This window comes from Bos indicus x Bos taurus, chromosome 2 (assembly GCF_003369695.1).
Source record: "Bos indicus x Bos taurus breed Angus x Brahman F1 hybrid chromosome 2, Bos_hybrid_MaternalHap_v2.0, whole genome shotgun sequence".
NCBI classification, from domain to species: Eukaryota; Metazoa; Chordata; class Mammalia; order Artiodactyla; family Bovidae; genus Bos; species Bos indicus x Bos taurus.
Genome location: NC_040077.1, coordinates 1,133,712 through 1,155,275, shown reverse-complemented (window position 1 = coordinate 1,155,275; position 21,564 = coordinate 1,133,712).

Genomic DNA, 21,564 nt, shown 5'->3' with positions numbered 1-21,564 from the left:
ATGCAAGCCCACATGCAAACATTGCCGTACCTTTGTCCTGAGACCTACTGCTACACCTCTGTCTGACTCTACCCAGATCCATACCTGCCGAAGGCCAGCCTCCAGAGCAGGGCTTCTGGCCATGATGGAATGTTCTGGACATGCACTCAACATGCCACCACAAACCACAGATGCTTGAGCACTTGAAATGTGACCACTACAACTGACGGACTAGGTTTTTTATTTTATTTAGTTTAATAAACATACATTTAAATAGTCATGCATAGTTACTTGCTACTGTGTTGGGTAAATGACACTCTAAAGGTACAGCCTTTGCTTTAAGAACTCTGACAAATCTGACTACAACATGTTGGATTGTGGTTAGCTGGACCGTGTAAATTACTTATGGGGAATTTCATGTGCAATACAAGAAGGAAGAAGAGAAAACAAAGAAAGCAGGAGAAACAGAAGAGAGGAATGAAAGTGCCTGTTTTTGAAGTGTGGCAAAATGATAGGGCCACCAGTGTCTGTGGTTGCATCTGAATGGCCACGGTCAGTGCCCCGGGCATGTGTGAAGTCTGGCTTTGCAGCCGCTAAGAAGGGGCTTTGCTGCTTCCAGCCTCTCAGTACAACCTGCCGCAAGTGGAAGCTCATTCCCGTGCCTTGCTATAGGACCAGCCTAACCAACACTTCCTGTACCTACATGTACACCCAAAATGTTATTGGATATGATGGCTTACAAATCTTGTTGTACATAGAATGGATTGGCACAAAAAGAAGCATAGCTTAGTTTCTCCATGATCCAGTCTAGTGTAGAGTGGGGTTGGGGTTTGCAATAACAACAATAGGCTGACTCGCTCTGCCGGTCAACTCTCATTTCTCTCTTGGGTTCCTCTACCATCTGTGGTATGCATCAATATATCCCAAAATGAGCAACAAAATGGACCATTTTCAAGGCAAGTACTCTCAAAAACACCTGAAAATTCATGTGGGGACCCCATTTGTTTTTGTGGGGTTTTTTTGGGGGGGGACCCCATTTGGGATTAGACTTCTCCAATTTCTTAGAGCGTACAATTGTAAGTCAATTTCAGTTTACATATTTTTTTACCTTTAAAAAATACATCTATTCTTTTTCATTTGTTTTAGTCATATATGTAACTTACAAATATAGTCATAAAATAGACGATAGGTATATAGATAGCCATTTTCTACCCCAAAAGTATATAATATTCCCCTATATTTTCTAATATACCTTTATAATTTTTTGAATGTTTAATTTTTTAATATTTGTGAAATTTAAATTTGCTAATAATGAGAAAGAAAGCTGCCAAACTTTTTATCAGTTCTTTAAACATTAATATATTTCTTTTTTTCCACCCATGTAAAACACTTTCTTCAATATTTACCATATTCCTAGATGTACATCAGCTTTTTATAGATCTGAGATTTTTGTTTCTTGTTCCATCTATCTCTATCAATTTAATTAATACAGTTTTCAAAATTCCTAAAATTCTTCTTGGCTGTTGCTGTACATTTTCTCTTCTAGATGAATATTAGTATCCGTTTGTCAAGTTTAATTCTAAAATCCTTTAGGTAATTTGATTGCTTATTTTCTAAGCCTAAACAGTATGTGCTGTGCTTAGTCACTCAGTCATGTCTGACTCTTTGGGACTCCATGGACTGTAGCTCACCAGGCTCCTCTGTCCATGGCAAGAATACTGGAGTGGATTACTAAAGATCCTCCTCCAGGGAATCTTCCCAACCCAGGGATCGAACCCAGGTCCCACACTGCAGGCAGATTCTGTACCAACTGAGCCACCAGGGAAGCCCATGAATACTGGAGTGGGTAGCCTAACCGTTCTCCAGGGGATCTTCTCAACCCAGGAATCTAACCAGAGTTTCCCACATTGCAGGTGGATTCTCTTCCAGCTCAGCTACCAGGGAAGCCCAAGCCTAAACAAAATATAGTGAGAAGTTAAATGTTACCCACTATGAATCTTGCCTCCTCCCAGCCCTTACCAACCACATTTCCATACCACACATTGCCGGCAGAAAACAGCACTCCTCACACAAAACATATCCTATTTCCACTCATCCTGTGTTCTGCCATGATGCCAGGCCAATCCCTATGTGTTATGGCTGCTGTGGTCTTTCTTGTTGCCTTTTAACCCAAGGAGTCCACTTTGGAGGATCAGTCCAAAGCAAATAGATATGCCTTCAAGTGAAAATGTATGTATACCTCAGCATTATTATTAATAGAGAAAATATCCCTAAATATAGGCATAGAAAAGATCTGTGAAGCAAATACATGCCACTAGCCATGCCAGGCAGACCAAGTTTGGACTAGCTGGTAGAATGCCCAGCCATAAGCGGCCACTGTCAGTGGAGCTTGGTGCTACCCTCATAGTGGCATCTACAGAGACTTCAGGTGGCCTGGAGACACTTCAAGAAAAATGTTAAATAGAAAAGTGGGGACTTCCCTAGTGGTCTACTGGCTAAGACTCTGTGCTCCCAATGCAGGAGCCCTGGGTTCAATCCCTGGTCAGGGAACTAGAACCTGCATGCTACAACTAAAGATCCCACATGGTGCAACTAAGAGCTGGTGCAGCCAAATAAATTAAAAAAAGAAAAGAAAAGTGAAGCATATAGCTATAGGTATAAATATATATAATCTTAACAGCAATGTAAAAGGAACTTATATATTCATTCAGTGAATATTTCTTGAGTATTGACCCTCTAGGGGAGATATCCACTCTTACTCCATCTTTTTCTCCATGACTTATGGTGATGTTAAAGGGGGATGGCACAGAATATCCTTAAGGAGAGGCTAGCTAAGCCCCTGGACAAAGCTTCGAAAGGTGTTACCACACCTGTTCAGGTCCAGAGACTGGATTTTTCCCCCAGATACCCAAAATTGATGAGGCTTATGAGGATCAAATAATGATGATAATTTATGAGTCAATTGCCAAGATGCCTGTGTACCACTTTCTTCAATGCCAATAAGGATAGAATTCTCCAATAAGTGGAGAATTCAGTGATCCCTCAGGAGCTTTCTGATCCCGGAAGAACCTAACTCAGCCTTGAAAGAGCAGAATTGGAGCCAGATGTGTGTCTTGGAGAAAAGCCAGCGAGACCCCAGTGAGAGAGCCATGGCAAGGCTAAAGGGTCCACTTTGAGGGGTTCCAAACAGGCCATATGCTATCAGCTAACACTTTGTGTTTTACCTCTACTGTGTAAAGCATACCCAAACTTAAAAGCTTAAACAATAACTTCTTATCTCAGTTTCCCCGAGTCAGGAACCTGGGTGTCGCTGGGCCAGGACAGAGTGGCTCCAGTGGCTCAGGCCATACATGGGTCTGTGTGCATACATCCTCTACAGTGTGTATTTTACACTTTGCATACTTACTTCCAGCAAAGCCTTTCTATGACTAGACATCTAAGCACAGGAATTTTCAATGCTAGCTTTTAAAGTCTGAGTATTCAAATAACTCCTGACCTGACCACTGGATTTGATGAGATTAGGCCACACAGGAGGCAGGTGAGCAGTGGGGCCACAGTCTGTCTAGTGGGGTCTGTGTGAGTGTGCTGAAATGGGCTTCCCCAGCCCTCTGCACAGCACTATCTTCCTCCCAAGCTTCTCTGAGACAGTAGAACTTGCTCCTGGAGTGTGCCTCTTGCTTGAGGCCTTTTTTCTTTTAAAGCCAACACCCCCCAGCCCCACCCCCCCAACCCCCCAAGCCCCCAGCCCCATCTTACAGATCAGAGGCCAGACTGGGGCAGGGGCCGAGCACAGTGCACTGCCCCACAGCTTCACCGCACGTGTGAGAACCCCACCCCCAGCCCTGTGGGCACCACTTCCTAGTGCCCGGCGCTCTTCCTTTCACATGACTGAGGCACTGGCCCTGTGCGTGTGAATGTGGGGACAAGACTCAGTGTGGTCAAGGCCCCTGAAGCAAATTCTATCCCTTAACCTAGAGTACACCCCATGGAATCAGATACAAGGCTGGCAACTCTGACACTGCAAGCCCCCTGTGACTGCTCTGCCGTCCCTCCGCTGGGACTCAGGCGCAGCCTTACTGGGCGTACTACAAGAGGCTACCAAGGATGTGGGCTTCTCGCCTGTCATGTGCTGGGAACATCTTCCCTGGCCATCCTCAAAACACACACGAATGGCAGTTCTATAAATAAGACTGTATTGATCAGTCAGACCTGCTAGTCCTAGATCCACGGGACCATACTGCCTGCTCTTTCCACCAGAGGGACAAAGATGGTCTCTTGATAAACACACCCTGCCTCTATCAATGCCAGGAACTCAACTGGAACCTGTTTGCCTACAAGTGACCTGGTAAAGCAACCAGGAACCAGGTTCCTTTCCAGACTGCATCTGCACTCCCACGGCTGTACCTTCATCTTTGTTCACATTGATTGATGCCAGTCTCCCAAATGACGTGTTTGTCACCTCTACCTGCCTCCTTCTCTTCTTTTCCTTCTTCTAGAAAATATGGGGCTTACTATTGATAGTTCTAACATACCATGGTTTTTTCTCTTTCCCTTCCCCAAACACCATGCCTTCAATTCCACATTAGAGCTAAAATTATCTTTGTCTTAGAATCACAAAACTCAGTTGCTTACAAGAAAACATAACATGGGTCTCTTTGAAAAAACTGAACATATGAAGAAATTTAGAATATGGGGGAAATGCAGAAATAGCTAATATTGGGAAAAGTGTGTGTATGTGTGTGTGTGTAGGTAGGGGGAGTAGGGGAAAGAACCAAAAATTGGTAGGGAAAAGCCATGAGACATATTTTATCTTCTTCCAGCAAAGGCATTCTACGAATGTACTCATTGTTCTCCAAGAGGACACTCAGTCCTGGGGAATCTAAACTTCTTTTAATGCACCCTCAAATGAAGCATTTTGTAGACATGAAATTGTCTAGACATCTAAACTTATCTTTTCAAAAAAAGGAACAATTATATAATTGAATGCTAATTTTGTATAGAAAGACAGGTGCTAATGATGAGAGCTGGGTGTTAATTTTAAATTTCATAAGGTCTGGTTATATTAGTGCAATCAAAATTTTCCTCAACTCAAACATCTGTTATTCAGGTCCCCACCAATCATTAAACTCTCTGAAAAGCAGGGAAGTTCAGAGCCACTTAAAGAACGTTTCTTAGATATTTTATTCTGTGGCTGATGTGTACTGTGTGTGTAAGGCACATAGTTTGATCAAATAAGTGTGTTTATGTGGTTAAGATCATCTATGTGAAACAAACAAATAAATAAAGGACTAGAAGAAATAGTTGCCAGAGGCCTACTCTTCCTACCCAACTTCCCCCGCTGCCCACCCAGCACCATGGACTGTGCTCCTGTACAGCAAGGTTGGGGCGGATTCTGCCCAGTCTCAGTGAGAAGGCCAAACAGCTGTCCCAAGTTCAAGGAGGAGAGCATGAGATGGCCCCATTTTCCAAATATACATGCTGGGTATGGTGCATGTGCAGTGGGCACATATGGGGGGAAGTCAGGTATCCCAGGAAGAAGCCTTGAAGTTTCTGGACGGAAAAGCACGCAGTGTAAATAAATGAGGGAACATAACCGTGTTTCAAATGCCACTTCCTGGTCATTCATTCTTACCAGTCCCTGTGATGTCCTTTCCATGCTCACAACTTTGCCCATAAAAGTAGAAGGACACCTGTGCAGGAGCCCCTTAGGTTTTAGCTCCTCATCTGAAATAGGAGAGAAAAGTGGGAAACAAGTGACGGCTGATTCAATGCACACTGAGTCTCCCCAGTGGGCCGCCAGCTCAGACAGACAAGCATGTCTTTCATGATCCTCCCAGGAGAGTTTTATTTGATTGCTTTTAATAATCACACAGCACTATCCCAAAGGGTGATAGCCCTCTTCACAAACAGACTGCCCCCCTCAACTCCAGAGAAAACCATGTTTAGTGAATTTTGAGAATATATCCAGAGAGTAGACTCCTAATGAACTGGTTTGCTAAAGGCAGTCATTATCAAATAATTAATGACAACTGTTACTTCAATATATTTTCCCATTGGCAATACATGAAAGGACCAATTTGCACTTTTTGGGGTCTCTGTGGTTCGGTTTCAATGACCCCAGGAGAACACAAAGGTCAACTCTCACTGGTAATTAACCTAGCCACAAAAAACTGAACTCAATGAGTACAGCTCTGTCACGGTGTCATTTCCTCGAGAGGCCCCTGCTGACCCCTCCTTCCTCATTTGTTACTGGACCAAGACACACCCACCCTTGCTCCCCTCTGCGTTGTTTATTGTACATTTCACCTAGCTAGGAAAGTGCTTCCTGCTCTTTCTGCTCCCCTCCTTCCTCTGTCCTGTGCATACTATAGAGGTTTCCCCAGTATACCACCCATGTTGGTGTCCTTTTGCTCATGTCTAAATACATTTGCCAAATTTGAGAGAAACAGAAATATGGCTGAGTCTTCTCTCCTAAGCTCAGATGTCTTGATCATGAACATTCCTCCCACTGCCAAAACAAACCCAAATTAAGGAATACAAAGCCGACTAGAGTATTCAAAGCAACTATTTCCAATGTGTTTTTTCCAACCCCACCAAATAATTCTGCGATTCTCAGTAGATAGTGATTGCGTGCATGCTAAGTCACTTCAGTCATAGCAGACTCTTTGCAACCCCATGGACTGTAGCCTGCCAGGCTCCTCTGTCCATGGGATACTCCCGGCAAGAATACTGGAGTAGGGTTGCCATGCCCTCCTCCAGAGGATCTTCCCGACCCCAGGAATAGAACCTGAGTCTGTCTCCTGCATTGGCAGGTGGGTTCTTTACCACTAGCACCACCTGGGAAACCCCAGACACTGATTAGGTGTTCCACAAATTAAGCTCAGTTTTGACATCTACCTGCAGAAGGCATCAGATCCCACAGGTTAAGTCCTACTTAATCAGTCCTACTTTGTGTTCTCCTGGGGTCATAACTTGGCTCAGTCCTACCAAGACTACCCCACTTTAAATGCCAAGGCAAGGCCGGGTTGTTACCTGTGCTTCTGACCAACTAGCTATCAGTTGAAGGTTCCCCAAACACCTATGATTAATTTGCTACAGTGCCTTACAGAACTCAGGAAAACAGTTTACTTAATTAGGTTACTGATTTATTACAAAGGACAGGAATGAACAGTCAAACAAAGAGATACACAGAGTGAGATCTGAAAAGGTCCTGAACACAGGAGCTTCTGTGCTGTGGAGTTTAAGGTGTGTCACGCTCTCAGCGTGATGATGCATTCTGGTTAACCAAAGTGGAAGCTCTACAAAGTCATAAGTTCAGGGATATTTATGGAGGCTTCATTACATGGGCATGACCAATTGAATCTTTGGCCATTGAGGACTGAACTCAATTTCCAGCCATCACCCATGACCCCACATGACCTTCCCAGGTGGGAGGTTGGTGCTAAGTGTTCCAACCCTCTAATCATCTTAGTGGTTTCCCAGACAACCAGCGTCCAACCTCAGTTGCAGGCAAAGTTGCTTCAGTCGTGTCCAACTCTTTGCAATCCCATGGACTATAGCCCACCAGGCTCCTCTTTCCAAGGTATTCTCCAGACAAGAATACTGGAGTGGTTGCCACTTCCTACTCCAAGGGAATCTTTCTGACCCAGAGACTGAACCCACGTCTCTTGTGTCTCCTACATTGGTAGGCAGGTTCTTTACTACTAATGCCACCTGGAAAGACCTCAGGGGTTTTCCAAAAGTCACCTTATTAATGTAAATTCAGGTATGGTAGAAATGGGTCTGTTACGAATAACATGACATTTATTTCACCTTTATGGCTCTGAAGCACTTTCAAGAACTGAGGACAAAAGATCATTTATTATAACAAAAGTGCTCCCCTTGCTCTTACTACTTAGGAAAATCCAAGGGTTTTGGGAGCTGGGAGCCAGGAACAATAGATGAAGTCAAAAATAAATATTTGTTACAAATCACAATATCCCATTGTTGATATTTTTGATGTTGCTTGATTTTAAAGCATCCACTGTATACATAATGCAAATTTGAACCAGTTCCTGGTAGCCGTAGAGCTGCTGATCCCACACTCTCGTGGGGGCTTTGACCTATGTAAAGGTCAGTGTGGAAAAAGTTCAACTTTAGGCTTTTAGGCATGATCACACTATAGTGCTCTTTCTCACCAACAGTTTCCATTCTTATTAAATTCAATAAATATTTATTTACTAACCCCAAACTCTGCTGAACCTGTGGAAGAAAACAAAGATTTTTGAAACTGGCGTCTTGCTTACCACGATAAGTTTAACAAGATAAGGCAAAAATTCCTACTCCTCGGTATTTCCCTGGTGGTCCAGTGGCTAAGACTCCATGCTGCCAATGCAGAGGGCCTGGATTCAATCCCAGATCAGGGAACTAGATCCCACATGCCATAGCTAAGAGTTTTCACGCTGCAACTAAGAGTCCACATGCCACAACTGTGGCAAGACTCAATGCAGCCAAATAAATAAATATTTTTAAAAATTTCCTACTCTTGGCACTTGAAGAAAAGTCATGGTAGTCACCCTGTTGACCTTATCAGTCATCAATCCCCAAATAGCCAATCAGATACATAGACTTCTTAGGGAAGTCATCCTCAAAGAGAAGGCTGCAGGCCATATGGTTACTTGAGACCTGTGTAATCCATTGAAATCACTTCTCAAGCAAATTTTGTATTTATGTTTTGACCGTCTTCTTAGCTGTTAAAGCCTCTGAAATTGATTAGAATGTTGATGTGGCTTTTACAAACCCTCGTGTTTCTCATATTTTCTTAAGGATTCATATCCTCTGGAACAATTTGTATATTCTACAAGAAATGTGCCGTAAAATAAGTAAATAAAACAATTCCCACTTACTAGATAATTTATTCATATGTTGACCTTATATTTGGACTAAATTTAGCTGTTATCAAACTTTGACCAGTGAACAATAGCTGCTTAGTGATTTCTTTCATGACTTTCACTGAGGCCGTAATTGGCATTCTTCAGGCTTTCCAACAAGACCATTTTGCAGGAGTCTCCAAAATTTACAAACAGCTTATGACAGGTAATAGCATTAACACAAACAACCCACTTAAACCCACTGGGCAGAAAACCTGAATAGACATTTCTCTAAAGAGGACATACAGATGGCCAATAGGCACATGAAAAGATGCTCAACATCGCTAGTTATTAGAGAAATGCAAATTAAAACTACGATAAGATATCACCTCACACCAATCAGAATGGCTATTATCAAAAAATCCGCAAACAACAAATGCTGGAGAGGGCATGAAGTGAAGGGAATCCTCCTGCACACTTGGTGGGAATGTAAATTGGTACTGCCACTATGGAGAACAGTACAGAGGTTCCTTAAAAAACTAAAAATAGTTTTGACCCTACAATCCCACTCCTGGCATATATCCAGAGAAAAACATGGCTGAAAAAGATACATGCACCTCCATGTTCATCACAGCACTGTTTACAATTGCCAAGACATGGAAACAACCTAAATATCCATCAACAGTGAGTGAAAGTGAAAATCACTCAGTCATGTCATGACTCATTGTGACCTCATGGACTATACAGTCCATGGAATTCTCCAGGCCAGAATACTGGAGTGGGTAGCCTTTTCCTTCTCCAGGGGATCTTCTCAACCCAGGGATTAAACCCAGGTCTCCTGCATTGCAGGCAGATTCTTTACCAGCTGAGAAAGATGTGGTACATATATACAGTGGAGTATTATTCAGTCATTAAAAAAGAATGAAATAAGGCCATTTGCAGTGACATGGATGGACCTAGAGAGTGTCATACTTAGTGAAGTAAGTCAGAGAAAGAGAAATAGCATATGACATGCCTTATATGTGGAATATAAAAAGAAATGATACAAATGAACTTACAAAACAGAAGGAGACTCACAGACTTAGAAAACGAACTCATGGTTGCTGGTGGGGGAGGGGATAGTTAAGACTTTGGGAAGGTCGTATATACACTGCTATATTCAAAATGGATAACCAACAAAAATCTACTGTATAACACATGGAACTCTGCTCAATGTCATGTGGCAGACTGGATGGAAGGGGCATTTGGGGGAGAATGGACACATGTATATGTGTGGCTGAGCCCCTTCACTGTTCACCTGAAAGTATCACAACATTGTTAACTGCCTACACACCAATGCAAAATGTTTTTGGTGTTAAAAAATTAAATTAAAATTTCAAGAAAAGACCATTTTGCAGGACATGACTGAGCAATTCCTCTTGCCGAACTGAAATCCACATGTACTGAGCACTGCTGTGTACAGGTATGCTGCAAACATATAGGCAGCGAAGAAGAGCAAGACGCACCCCTGACCCACAGAACTACCCTGCAGTCCCAGAATCATGCCAGCCAGGGAGGGATATGACAAGAGCTGACACCAGGTGTTCTGGGAAATAGAGGCCAAAGGGTAGGGCAGGTGAGAGAATGTTCCATCCTTTCCCTGAGCAGGTGAGATAGGAGCTGGGTCCTCTGGGATGAGGGAAACTGTAACTGAAGGACAGTAGGGAGCTTTGGGGAAGGCAGTGCATTTTGCTAGGAGCACTGGCTCTGTGTGTGAGGGAGAGTAGACCGAGGGAAAAAGAAGTGGGATGGGGCCAGGCAGCCCAGTTGCCAAAGGCCATTAGATTCTTAGCAGCCCTAGACCTCAGAGACTCCCTTCTATGTAAGATTTGAGAAGTTCACTGAGGACCTGAGACCTAAATGGAAATTCTTCACCTCTTCTGGCTGCATGAGATCAGCTACCCATTGCCCGATGTCCAGCAGCATCTTTCAGTACCACGTTTTGGTGGCGGGCGGTGCAAAAGGAGGTGAGCAATAAGAGCATTGAACTAAGAGTTAAGAAACTGGGACTTCGTGGGCAGTCGAGTGGTTAAGACTGTGCTGGCAAGGCAGGGGACATGGGTTCGATTCCTGGTCAGGGAACTGAAATCCCACATACTGTGTGATGTGGCCAAAAGATAGAGTTAGGGAACGAAAACAAAGTTTCCACCACTGTGTAAGACACCTCTACACCACTGGGGTTAAAAATAACACATGTGACAAATGGATAAGAAAGTTGTGGCACATATACACAATGAAATATTACTCAGCTATTGAAAAGAATGCATTTGAATCAGTTCTAAAGAGGTGGATGAAACTATTATACAGAGTAGTATAGGATGTAGTACAGTATAGTATGTAGTATAGTAATAGGATGGAGCCTATTATACAGAGTGAAGTAAGTCAGAAAGAAAAACACCAATACAGGATATTAATGCATATATATGGAGAAGGCAACGGCAACCCACTCCAGTACTCTTGCCTGGAAAATCCCATGGATGGAGGAGCCTGGTAGGCTGCAGTCCATGGGGTCGCTAAGAGTCGGACACGACTGAGTGACTTCACTTTCACTTTCCACTTTCATGCATTGGAGAAGGAAATGGCAACCCACTCCAGTGTTCTTGCCTGGAGAATCCCAGGGACGGAGGAGCCTAGTGGGCTGCCGTCTATGGGGTCGCACAGAGTCGGACACGACTGAAGCAACTTAGCAGTAGCAGCAGTGCATATATATGGAATTTAGAAAGATGATAACAATGACCCTATATGTAAGACAGCAAAAGAGACACAAATGTAAAGAATAGACTTTTGGACTCTGTGGGAGAAGGCGAGGGTGGGATGATTTGAGAGAATAACATTGAAACATGTATATTACCATATGTGAAATAGATCACCAGTCCGTGTTTGATGCATGAGACAGGGTGCTCAGGGCTGGTGTACTGGGATGACCCTGAGGGATGGGATGGGGAGAGAGGTGGGAGGGAGGTTCAGGATGGGGAAACGCATGTACACCCATGGCTGATTCATGTCAATGTATGGCAAAAACCACCACAATATTGTAATTAGCCTTCAATTAAAATAAATAATTAAAAAAAAATTTTTTTTTAATAACACATGTGGCCACAGATAGGGCCTTATATTTTCTTAGAGACATCACAATCTAAACCAATAACAAATACTATACATAGAGGGGTAGTAAAGTCAGAAGATGTTGAACTCAGAAAGGAGAGAGGAATCACTGAGGGGAGAGTGGAGGAGGTGTCACCTGATACCACCCTACTTAAACACGGACCACAACTTGTCCCTATTTCACTGGTGCTGGCAGAAGGCATGAGATTACTGCGTCAGTGACCATGGGACACCCATCATTCTTGCATCTCCTGCCATGACCTCCCACTCGAGAGGGATGTGTGAGAGACGGGTGCCACTCACACAAAGGGCTGAATCACAGCTGAGGAACACTGAGTGCAGGGAACATTCCAGAGGGAGTCATCGCCTCTCTGAAAATTTCCTGCGGCAAACACAACTCTGAGGTTGGCCTGGGGAAAGAATGGTCCAGTCTCACATTCTTGGCACACCCAGTATTTGAGTTTCTGGTGACTGCCATAACAAATGATCATAAACTGGTGGTTTAAATCAACAGGTCTGGGATCCAAAGGTTTTAAATGGAGGTGTTAGCAAGCTGGTTTCTTCTGGAGGCTCCATGGGAAAATCCACTCCAGGTCTCTCTGCCAGCTCCTAGTGGTTTTCTTTGGTGTTGCTCAGCTTGTAGATGCATCAGTTCAATCTCTGCCTCCATCTTCAGTAACCTTATCTCTGTCTCTCTGTCTCACTGTCTCAAATCTCCTTTCTTTTATAAGAACGTCAGCCAATCCTAAATCCAGGATGATCTCAGGGTGCTTAACTTAATTACACTAGCAAAGATCCTTTTTCCAAAAATGTCAACTTCACAGGTTCCCAGAGCTAGGAATTAGACATTTTGGGAAGGAGGAGCAATATTCCACTCACACCCAGCAAAGATATTCAGGAAAGGAAGAGGCCCACAGAGGATAGCTCTCTCAATGCTGAGTACCTTCTCAATAAGAGGAGGGCTGTGTGTCAACCTGAGGCAACCACTAACATGGAAAGACTTAAGGCACATTGAAGACAAAGCATCATATTTTACTAAAAATTGGGAAGCTATTAGGTTGGTGCAAAAGTAATTTGGGTTTTTCAGTTGTTGAAATTTGCAATTTGACATTGGAAAACATTCTTATAATTCTTATATAAATGTGGCTATGTTATACATCATTTTAATGCATATTTCTCACTATATTTTCTTGCTAATGACTTACTATTTGCTGTTTCTTTTATATACGCTTTGGACTATGGAAATGATATTAGACAAAAAGCAAATTCAAGTGATTTTCTTATTCAAGTTCAACACGGGTCACAAAGCAGCAGAGATAACTCTCAACATCAACAACATACTTGGCCTAGGAGCTGCTAACAAACGTACAGTGCAGTGGTGGTTCAAGAAGGAAGTGAGACCTTTGAAGGTGAGGACCATAGTGGCCAGCTATTGGAAGTTGACAACGACCAATTGAAACTAATCATCAAAGTTGATCCCCTTACAATTATACAAGAAGTTGCCAAAGAACTCAGTGTCCACCATTCTACGCTTGTTCAGCGTTTGAAGCAAATTGGATAGGTGAAAAAGCTCAATAAGTGGTGGAAAAAATCATCGTTTTGAACAATGAACCATGTCTCGATTGGATTGTGACATTCTACGAAAACAGGATTGTATACAACAACGGGTGACCACCAACTCAGTGAGTGGTTGGACTGAGAAAAAGCTCCATCAGATCAGATCAGATCAGTCACTCAGTCGTATCCGACTCTTTGCGACCCCATGAATCACAGCACGCCAGGCCTCCCTGTCCATCACCAACTCCCGGAGTTCACTCAGACTCACGTCCATCGAGTCAGTGATGCCATCCAGCCATCTCATCCTCTGTCGTCCCCTTCTCCTCCTGCCACCAATCCCTCCCAGCATTAGAGTCTTTTCCAATGAGTCAACTCTTCGCATGACGTGGCCAAAGGACTGGAGTTTCAGCTTTAGCATCACTCCTTCCAAAGAGCACCCAGGGCTGATCTCCTTCAGAATGGACTGGTTGGATCTCCTTGCAGTCCAAGGGACTCTCAAGAGTCTTGTCCAACACCACAGTTCAAAAGCATCAATTCTTCAGTGCTCAGCCTTCTTCACAGTCCAACTCTCACATCCATACATGACCACAGGAAAAACCATAGCCTTGACTAGATGAACCTTTGTTGGCAAAGTAATGTCTCTGCTTTTGAATATACTATCCAGGTTGGTCATAACTTTCCTTCCAAGGAGTAAGCATCTTTTAATGTCATGGCTGCAGTCACCATCTGCAGTGATTTTGGAGCCCAGAAAAATAAAGTCTGACACTGTTTCCACTGTTTCCCCATCTATTTCCCAGAAGCTCCATAGCACTTCCCAAAGCCAAACTTGCACCAAAAAAAGGTCATGGTTACTGTTTGGTGGTCTGCTACTGGGCTGATCCACTGCAGCTTTCTTAATCTTGCCTGACGAAACCATTACATCTGAGAGGTAAGCTCAGCAAATGGATGAAATGCACCGAAGCACCTGCATCCACCGTTGGTCAACAGAACGGGTCCAATTCTTCTCCATGACAATGTCCAACAGCACATCTCACAACCAACGCTTCAAAAGTCGAATGAATTAGACCACAAACTTTTGCCTTATCCACATATTCACCTGACCTCTCATCAACTGACTACCACTTCTTCAAGCATCGCAACAACTTTTTGCAGGGAAAACATTTCAACAACCAGCAGGAGGCAGAAAATGCTTTCCAAGAGTTCGCTGAATCTTGAAACATGGATTTTTATATTACAGGAATAAACTTGTTTCTCATGGGCAAAAATATGTTGATTGTAATGGTTCCTATTTTGACTAATAAAGATGTGTTTGAGCCTAGTTATAATTATTTAAAAATCACAGTCCGAAAACACAATTATGTTTGCACCAACCTTAATAGGAATAGGCAATGGTTTAAAATTGGGAAATGAGTATGTCAAGGCTGTATATTGTCACCCTGCTTATTTAACTTAAATGCAGAATACATCATGCAAAATGCTGTGCTGGATCACGCCGAAATGAGATTGCCAGGGGAAATACCAACAACCTCAGATATGCAGATGATATCACCTTAATGGCAGAAAGCAAAGAGGAACTAAAGAGCATCTTGATGAAGGTGAAAGAGGAGAGTGAAAAAGCTGCCTTGAAATGCAGCATGCAAAACACTAACATCATGGCATCTGCTCCCATCACTTCAAGGTAAATAGATGGGGGAAAAAAATGGAAACAGTGACAGACTTTATTTTCTTGGGCAGATGGTAACTGTAGCCATAAAAACATATCTATATATGTTCATATAAAAATACTTTTCTTTTTTTAATATAAATTAACTCACATACTCTTTTTTTTTTTTTTTTTCCGTTTTACAATGTGATTTGGAGATTCCAACACACCAGGGCATAGAGGTGCTTTCACTCCCTTTTTTAAATAGCTACATAAAATTCCATCACAGCATTTATTTAACCATGATCCCAGGGAGAGCAAATGTTTCCAGTCTTCTATTCTACTACTACAGTGAATAACATGGTGTAACAATCACTGTGGAATTCTGTGACTACCTACGTAAGATAAATGCCTAGAAATGAAATTTCTGGTTCAAATTGCACGTGCATTTAAAATTTTAATAGCTATTGTTACAGTGCTCTTCGTAGAGGCTGTATGAATTTATACACTTTCAGGCCTTCTATGAGAACATCTGTTTTCTCGCATCTTAGTGAACATACTTCATTAAACTTTTCGATCTTTGCTAACATAAATGAAGACAGTGATCTCAGTATAATTCTAATTTTCATGGTTTTTATTACACATGAAATAGGGCATCTCTGCACATATTTGAGTTTGGGGGCTTTATTGATTCATAGAAACCTTTTACATCTCAGAAATTCAGCCATTTGTTTTGATCTCATTTGTAATTTTTTTCAAGTTTGTCATTAATTTTCTGACTATGCTTATGGTAATTTTTATGAGGTTGAAATCTGCATTAAAATTTATCAGTATTTCTGGGCTTCTGATTTACATTTCCATAGCAAGGAGTGCTGCAGCCCAAAATTATAAAGAAATCTTCTGATAATTTATTCTAAGATTTTTATGGGTTAATATTTTACATTTAAACCTTTGATGCATTTGGAATTTATCTTGCCATGAAGCATATGGCTCAATCTTGTTTTTCCTAAATGACTCACTGCACCCTGCTCACTGCTCCAATTGTCTTGCTGTATCTAACTGTTCGCTGAACCCAGGGTAGGCAAGCACAAGTTGGGAAGCTGGGAGAAAACTCAAAGAGCTGTAGAACTGCAGACAAGTTTATTCTCTCTAGGCTCAAAAACAGCCCTAGTGAAGTAGAAATTGCTATGCAGTCAGTATAGAACATTGAGACCTCTGTCTTCTTTTCAGTAAACATCTCGCTCCATTAGCATAAAACTATATCCTTTGTCTGTGGAAAATTCTGAAAGAGATGGGAATACCAGACCACCTGACCTGCCTCTTGAGAAACCTATATGCAGGTCAGGAAGCAACAGTTAGAATTGGACATGGAACAACAGACTGGTTCCAAATAGGAAAAGGAGTACGTCAAGGCTGCATGTTGTCACCCTGCTTATTTAACTTCTATGCAGAGTACATCCTGAGAAACGCTGGGCTGGAAGAAGCACAAGCTGGAATCAAGATTGCCGGGAGAAATATCAATAACCTCAGACATGCAGATGACACCACCCTCATGGCAGAAAGTGAAGAAGAACTAAAAAGCCTCTTGATGAAAGTGAAAGTGGAGAGTGAAAAAGTTGGCTTAAAGCTCAACACTCAGAAAACGAAGATCATGGCATCTGGCCATCACTTCATGGGAAATAGATGGGGAAACAGTGGAAACAGTGTCAGACTTTATTTTGTGGGGCTCCAAAATCACTGCAGATGGTGACTGCAGCCATGAAATTAAAAGACGCTTACTCCTTGGAAGGAAAGTTATGACCAACCTAGATAGCATATTCAAAAGCAGAGACATTACTTTGCCAAGAAAGGTCCGTCTAGTCAAGGCTATGGTTTTTCCAGTGGTCATGTATGGATGTGAGAGTTGGACTGTGAAGAAAGCTGAGCTCCGAAGAATTGATGCTTTTGAACTGTGGTGTTGGAGAAGACTCTTGAGAGTCCCTTGGACTGCAAGGAGATCCAACCAGTCCATTCTGAAGGAGATCAGTCCTGGGATTTCTTTGGAAGGAATGATGCTAGAGCTGAAACTCCAGTACTTTGGCCACCTCATGCGAAGAGTTGACGCATTGGAAAAGATTCTAATGCTGGGAGGGATTGGTGGCAGGAGGAGAAGGGGACGACAGAGGATGAGATGGCTGGATGGCATCACTACTCGATGGACGTGAGTCTGAGTGAACTCTGGGAGTTGGTGATGGACAGGGAGGCCTGGCGTGCTGCGATTCACGCTGAGCGACTGAACTGAACTGAACTGATATCCTTTGTCTAGAATTCCTGGAATATGTCTTTGGTCTGATAAATTATCAGCACTCAGATCCAGGGAAGGACAATAATTAGCTTCTATTCCATATGCCTGAGGGAAAAACAACTGGTGATCATTAATCTTAAACCCATACATCTGATCCATTGTAAAATGGCCAGGAGGCATGAAAAAGGGTGAGGAGAGAAGTCATAAAGATGTTAAGTTAAGCATCTTGACCTTTGGTTAGAAATAACATGATTTAAGAACAGGAGTCAACCAAAAAAGGAAGAGATTAATACTGATAAAGATACAAAACTGCTGTAATCCCCACCTTCTGGAGGACTCTTTACCCTCCTCAGTGTCTTCGCTGATAGCTTTATACTTTCCTCCTCTCTAATAAAATCATATTTGCTTGCAACCATGAGTGTTTATGTGTTCCTCCAGTCCATACTTCCACTCATGAGCAAGAACTCAGATTCCCATTTCAGTAGCAGCAGACACAATACAACACACAACTCCAGGGCTTTCCAGGTAGAACTTATATATGTTTACAGAACAAAAGTAGCCCGTGGCCAAGTACCTCCTCATGCACATGCACAGTGCTCTAAGTGATCTCAGCTGTTACATAATCATTATTAACAGGAGAGGGAGGGTGTGGGTGAAAGAGCCTGCCCCTGCCATCTTGGCTAATTTGCTCTATCCCCACAGCTACTTAATTATATCAATAACCTATACTGAATAAATGATTTTTCTGCCCACTGATTTAAAATGCAACATTTATTGAAGACTAGAGCCACTGGATTTTAAGCAGGAGAATATATAATTAAATTTATTTTCATTTATTTTTGTCTTGAGTTCAGTTTAGTCGCTCAGTTGTGTCCAACTCTTTGAGACCCCATGAATCACAGCACGCCAGGCCTCCCTCTCCATCACCAGCTCCAGTTCACTCAAACTCATGTCCATCGAGTCAGTGATGCCATCCAGCCATCTCATACTCTGCCGTCCCCTTCTCCTCCTGCCCCCAATCCCTCCCAGCATCAGAGTCTTTTCCAAAGAGTCAACTCTTCACATGAGGTGGCCAGAGTACTGGAGTTTCAGCTTTAGCATCAGTCCTTCCAATGAACACCCAGGACTGACCTCCTTTAGAATGGACTGGTTGGATCTCCTTGCAGTCCAAGGGACTCTCAAGAGTCTTCTCCAACACCACAGTTCAAAAGCATCAATTCTTCAGCGCTCAGCTTTCTTCACAGTCCAACTCTCACATCCATACATGACCACAGGAAAAACCATAGCCTTGACTAGACGGACCTTTCTTGGCAAAGTAATGTCTCTGCTTTTGAATATGCTATCCAGGTTGGTCATAACTTTCCTTCCAAGGAGTAAGCGTCTTTTAATTTCATGGCTGCAGTCACCATCTGCAGTGATTTTGGAGCCCCACAAAATAAAGTCTGACACTGTTTCCACTGTTTCCCCATCTATTTCCCATGAAGTGATGGACCAGATGCCATGATCTTCGTTTTCTGAGTGTTGAGCTTTAAGCCAACTTTTTCACTCTCCACTTTCACTTTCATCAAGAGGCTTTTTAGTTCTTCTTCACTTTCTGCCATAAGGGTGGTGTCATCTGCATATCTGAGGTTATTTTTGTCTTAGGTACATGTTTTTGGTTTTGGTTTTGTTTTTGAGGATCATAGTTCCCTGACCATTGATCAAATCAGTGGCCCGTGCAGTGGAATTCTAACCACTGGACCACCAGGGAATTCCCATGACTCTAGTAGAGCTTTTGATATTATCATCTCAACTTTATGGAATTCTGTTCCTATGTCTATTGTAAAAATCCAGATTCACAGTGTAGGAGCAAAGTAGCCAAGATGGCATGGCCAGGCTCTCTCACCCCATTATTTTGTAAATAATGATTACAGAACAGCTGAGATCACTAACAGCACTGTGTGTGCGCATCACTGTGAGGAACATGTGGGGTAGTCTCTTGGCCACGGGCTACTTTGTTCTGTAAGCATATGTAAGCTCCACCTGAAAAACTGCATTATGGTGGTGAAGATGCATTATGGCTGTGTCCCTTGGGTCAACCACGAGAGGAGAGAACACAGCATGTCTGCTGCTACAGGTGCTGTGCCAGTCGGGGAGAATAAACGTATTTGCAGTTCCTAGAACTCCTTGAGTTTTCTTCCAAACTCTTAGTCCGTGCCTTGCCTACCATGGGTTCAATGAACAGTGCACACAGTGAGAAAGAGTGAGACATACAGTTATATATGTAGCAGCAATATGATAAATATAATTTTACAGTCCCCATTTTATAGACGGGAAAACTGAAGCATCGAGAAATTAAGAAACCTGCTCAAGATCAAACTAGTAAGTGACTGACTCCAAGCTATTCATCATTATGATATAGCCCAGCTTAAAGAAACAGCCAACTGTTGGAAAGATGCCTCTTCCTCCTGCCATTGGTCCCCTGTCCCCTGAGACACTACTTTTTTCCCCTTCTGGTCTCCAGAGCACAATGACAATGTTTCTGGCTTTGAGGTTGGTTTACACTCTAAACACCACTTTCAGCCTTCTTTGCTATTAGCAGTTCCAGAGCCTCCTTTCTGCCTATTTAAATCAAGATTAGCTCCAGTTTTCACCTGTTGCCCATTAAGTTAGGGACTCCCTAGTTTCTCTGCAGTTCGTAGTTTCTGCTGGTTGAACTGCTTCTTGTGCATAAACTATACACACTTGAAAAGCTGAGTCACTCTCAACAAGCACTGCTGTGGTCAAGGAAGGCAAATTTCATGCTCCTTCCCCCAAGACTCAAAGGGCAAATGACTTGTCTCAGTGCCTATAGTGAATACAGGGGCCTGGAGCTAATTATGGTTGAACATTTCTTGAGCAGAGGCTAGACTTTTTATATTATCTTTCACTGAATTCTCATAGTTACTGTATGAGGGATATGGCCTGGTTAGGCAGGTGGAAGGTGGTGGTCCGTGCTCATCACAGACACAGGGTAGCTTTCCAACAGCTTGGGGGATGTACTGCGTTAGGGAGGAATAGCTAGCCATCCACCTAGATAAACCTAACATTGTTGGACAGACACTGCCAGAAGGCAGATCATGTCAGGAGGGAGGCTCACAGAGCAGGATCAGGGTTTTGGAGCATCAAGTATAAATTTACTCATCTTTTTGTCTACCTTGTGTTCTGTCTGGTTTGATGGTTTTATATAACTGGCTGGATAATCCATCTGTCTGTCCAGCTAGAGCTTTGTGTGGCTTACTGAGAGCTGTCTTCTGGCTGGAGGTCTGCATGTCTGTGCTATGGGTTTGTCCAAGGATCTTTTCAAGCTGGCAGTTGGTCTGTCTGGGGTTTATTTTTCCAGCTGAGTCTACTTGGAGGTTCACCAGTCTATCAGTCTGAGGTCAGTACATCTGACTGTGAGGCTAGTGGGCTGTCTTGCTGACTGCAGATTTGTCTGCCAAGCTGGTGATCTGTGTGCATCTGCTGTCCAGCTCAAGGGCTGGGGCTTGTGTGGCTAGCAGCCTGTGCGAACAGCTAGGGGTCTGCTTTGTTGGCATCCTTTCATCTGTCCAGATGGGAGTCTACCTGTTCATTTAGTTTTGGGGCCTCTTCATCTAACTTGGGATATAGCTGGCCAGTTGCTTTGGGATCCATCTATTTCTTTGGTTGAGGATGGTGTCTCACTGTGACTGCGAATCTTATCTGTCCAACTAGGGGTCCATGCAACCAATGGGATCCTATAAATCTGAGGGCTAGGAGCCCATCTGGCTAGCAGGGAGTCCGTGTACCTGAAGGATTTGCAGTGTATGTCCCACTGGCAGATGGTCTGTGTAGTGGGGAGGGGTCCATCTGACTCCTGTTGCTTTTTCTATCTGCTTATCTGACCAGCTGACCACCTGGGAGTCCACCTGGCTGTCTTCCCAGCAGGAGATATATCGATTTGTCTGCCAAAATATGGATTCTGTATAGTTGGTGAGTTGGTAAAGTCTGTCCACTTGTTGTACTTGTTGGTAAAGTACTCTTGCCTGGAAAATCCCATGGACGGAGGAGCCTGGTAGGCTGCAGTCCATGGGGTCACTAAGAGTCGGACACAACTGAGCAAATTCACT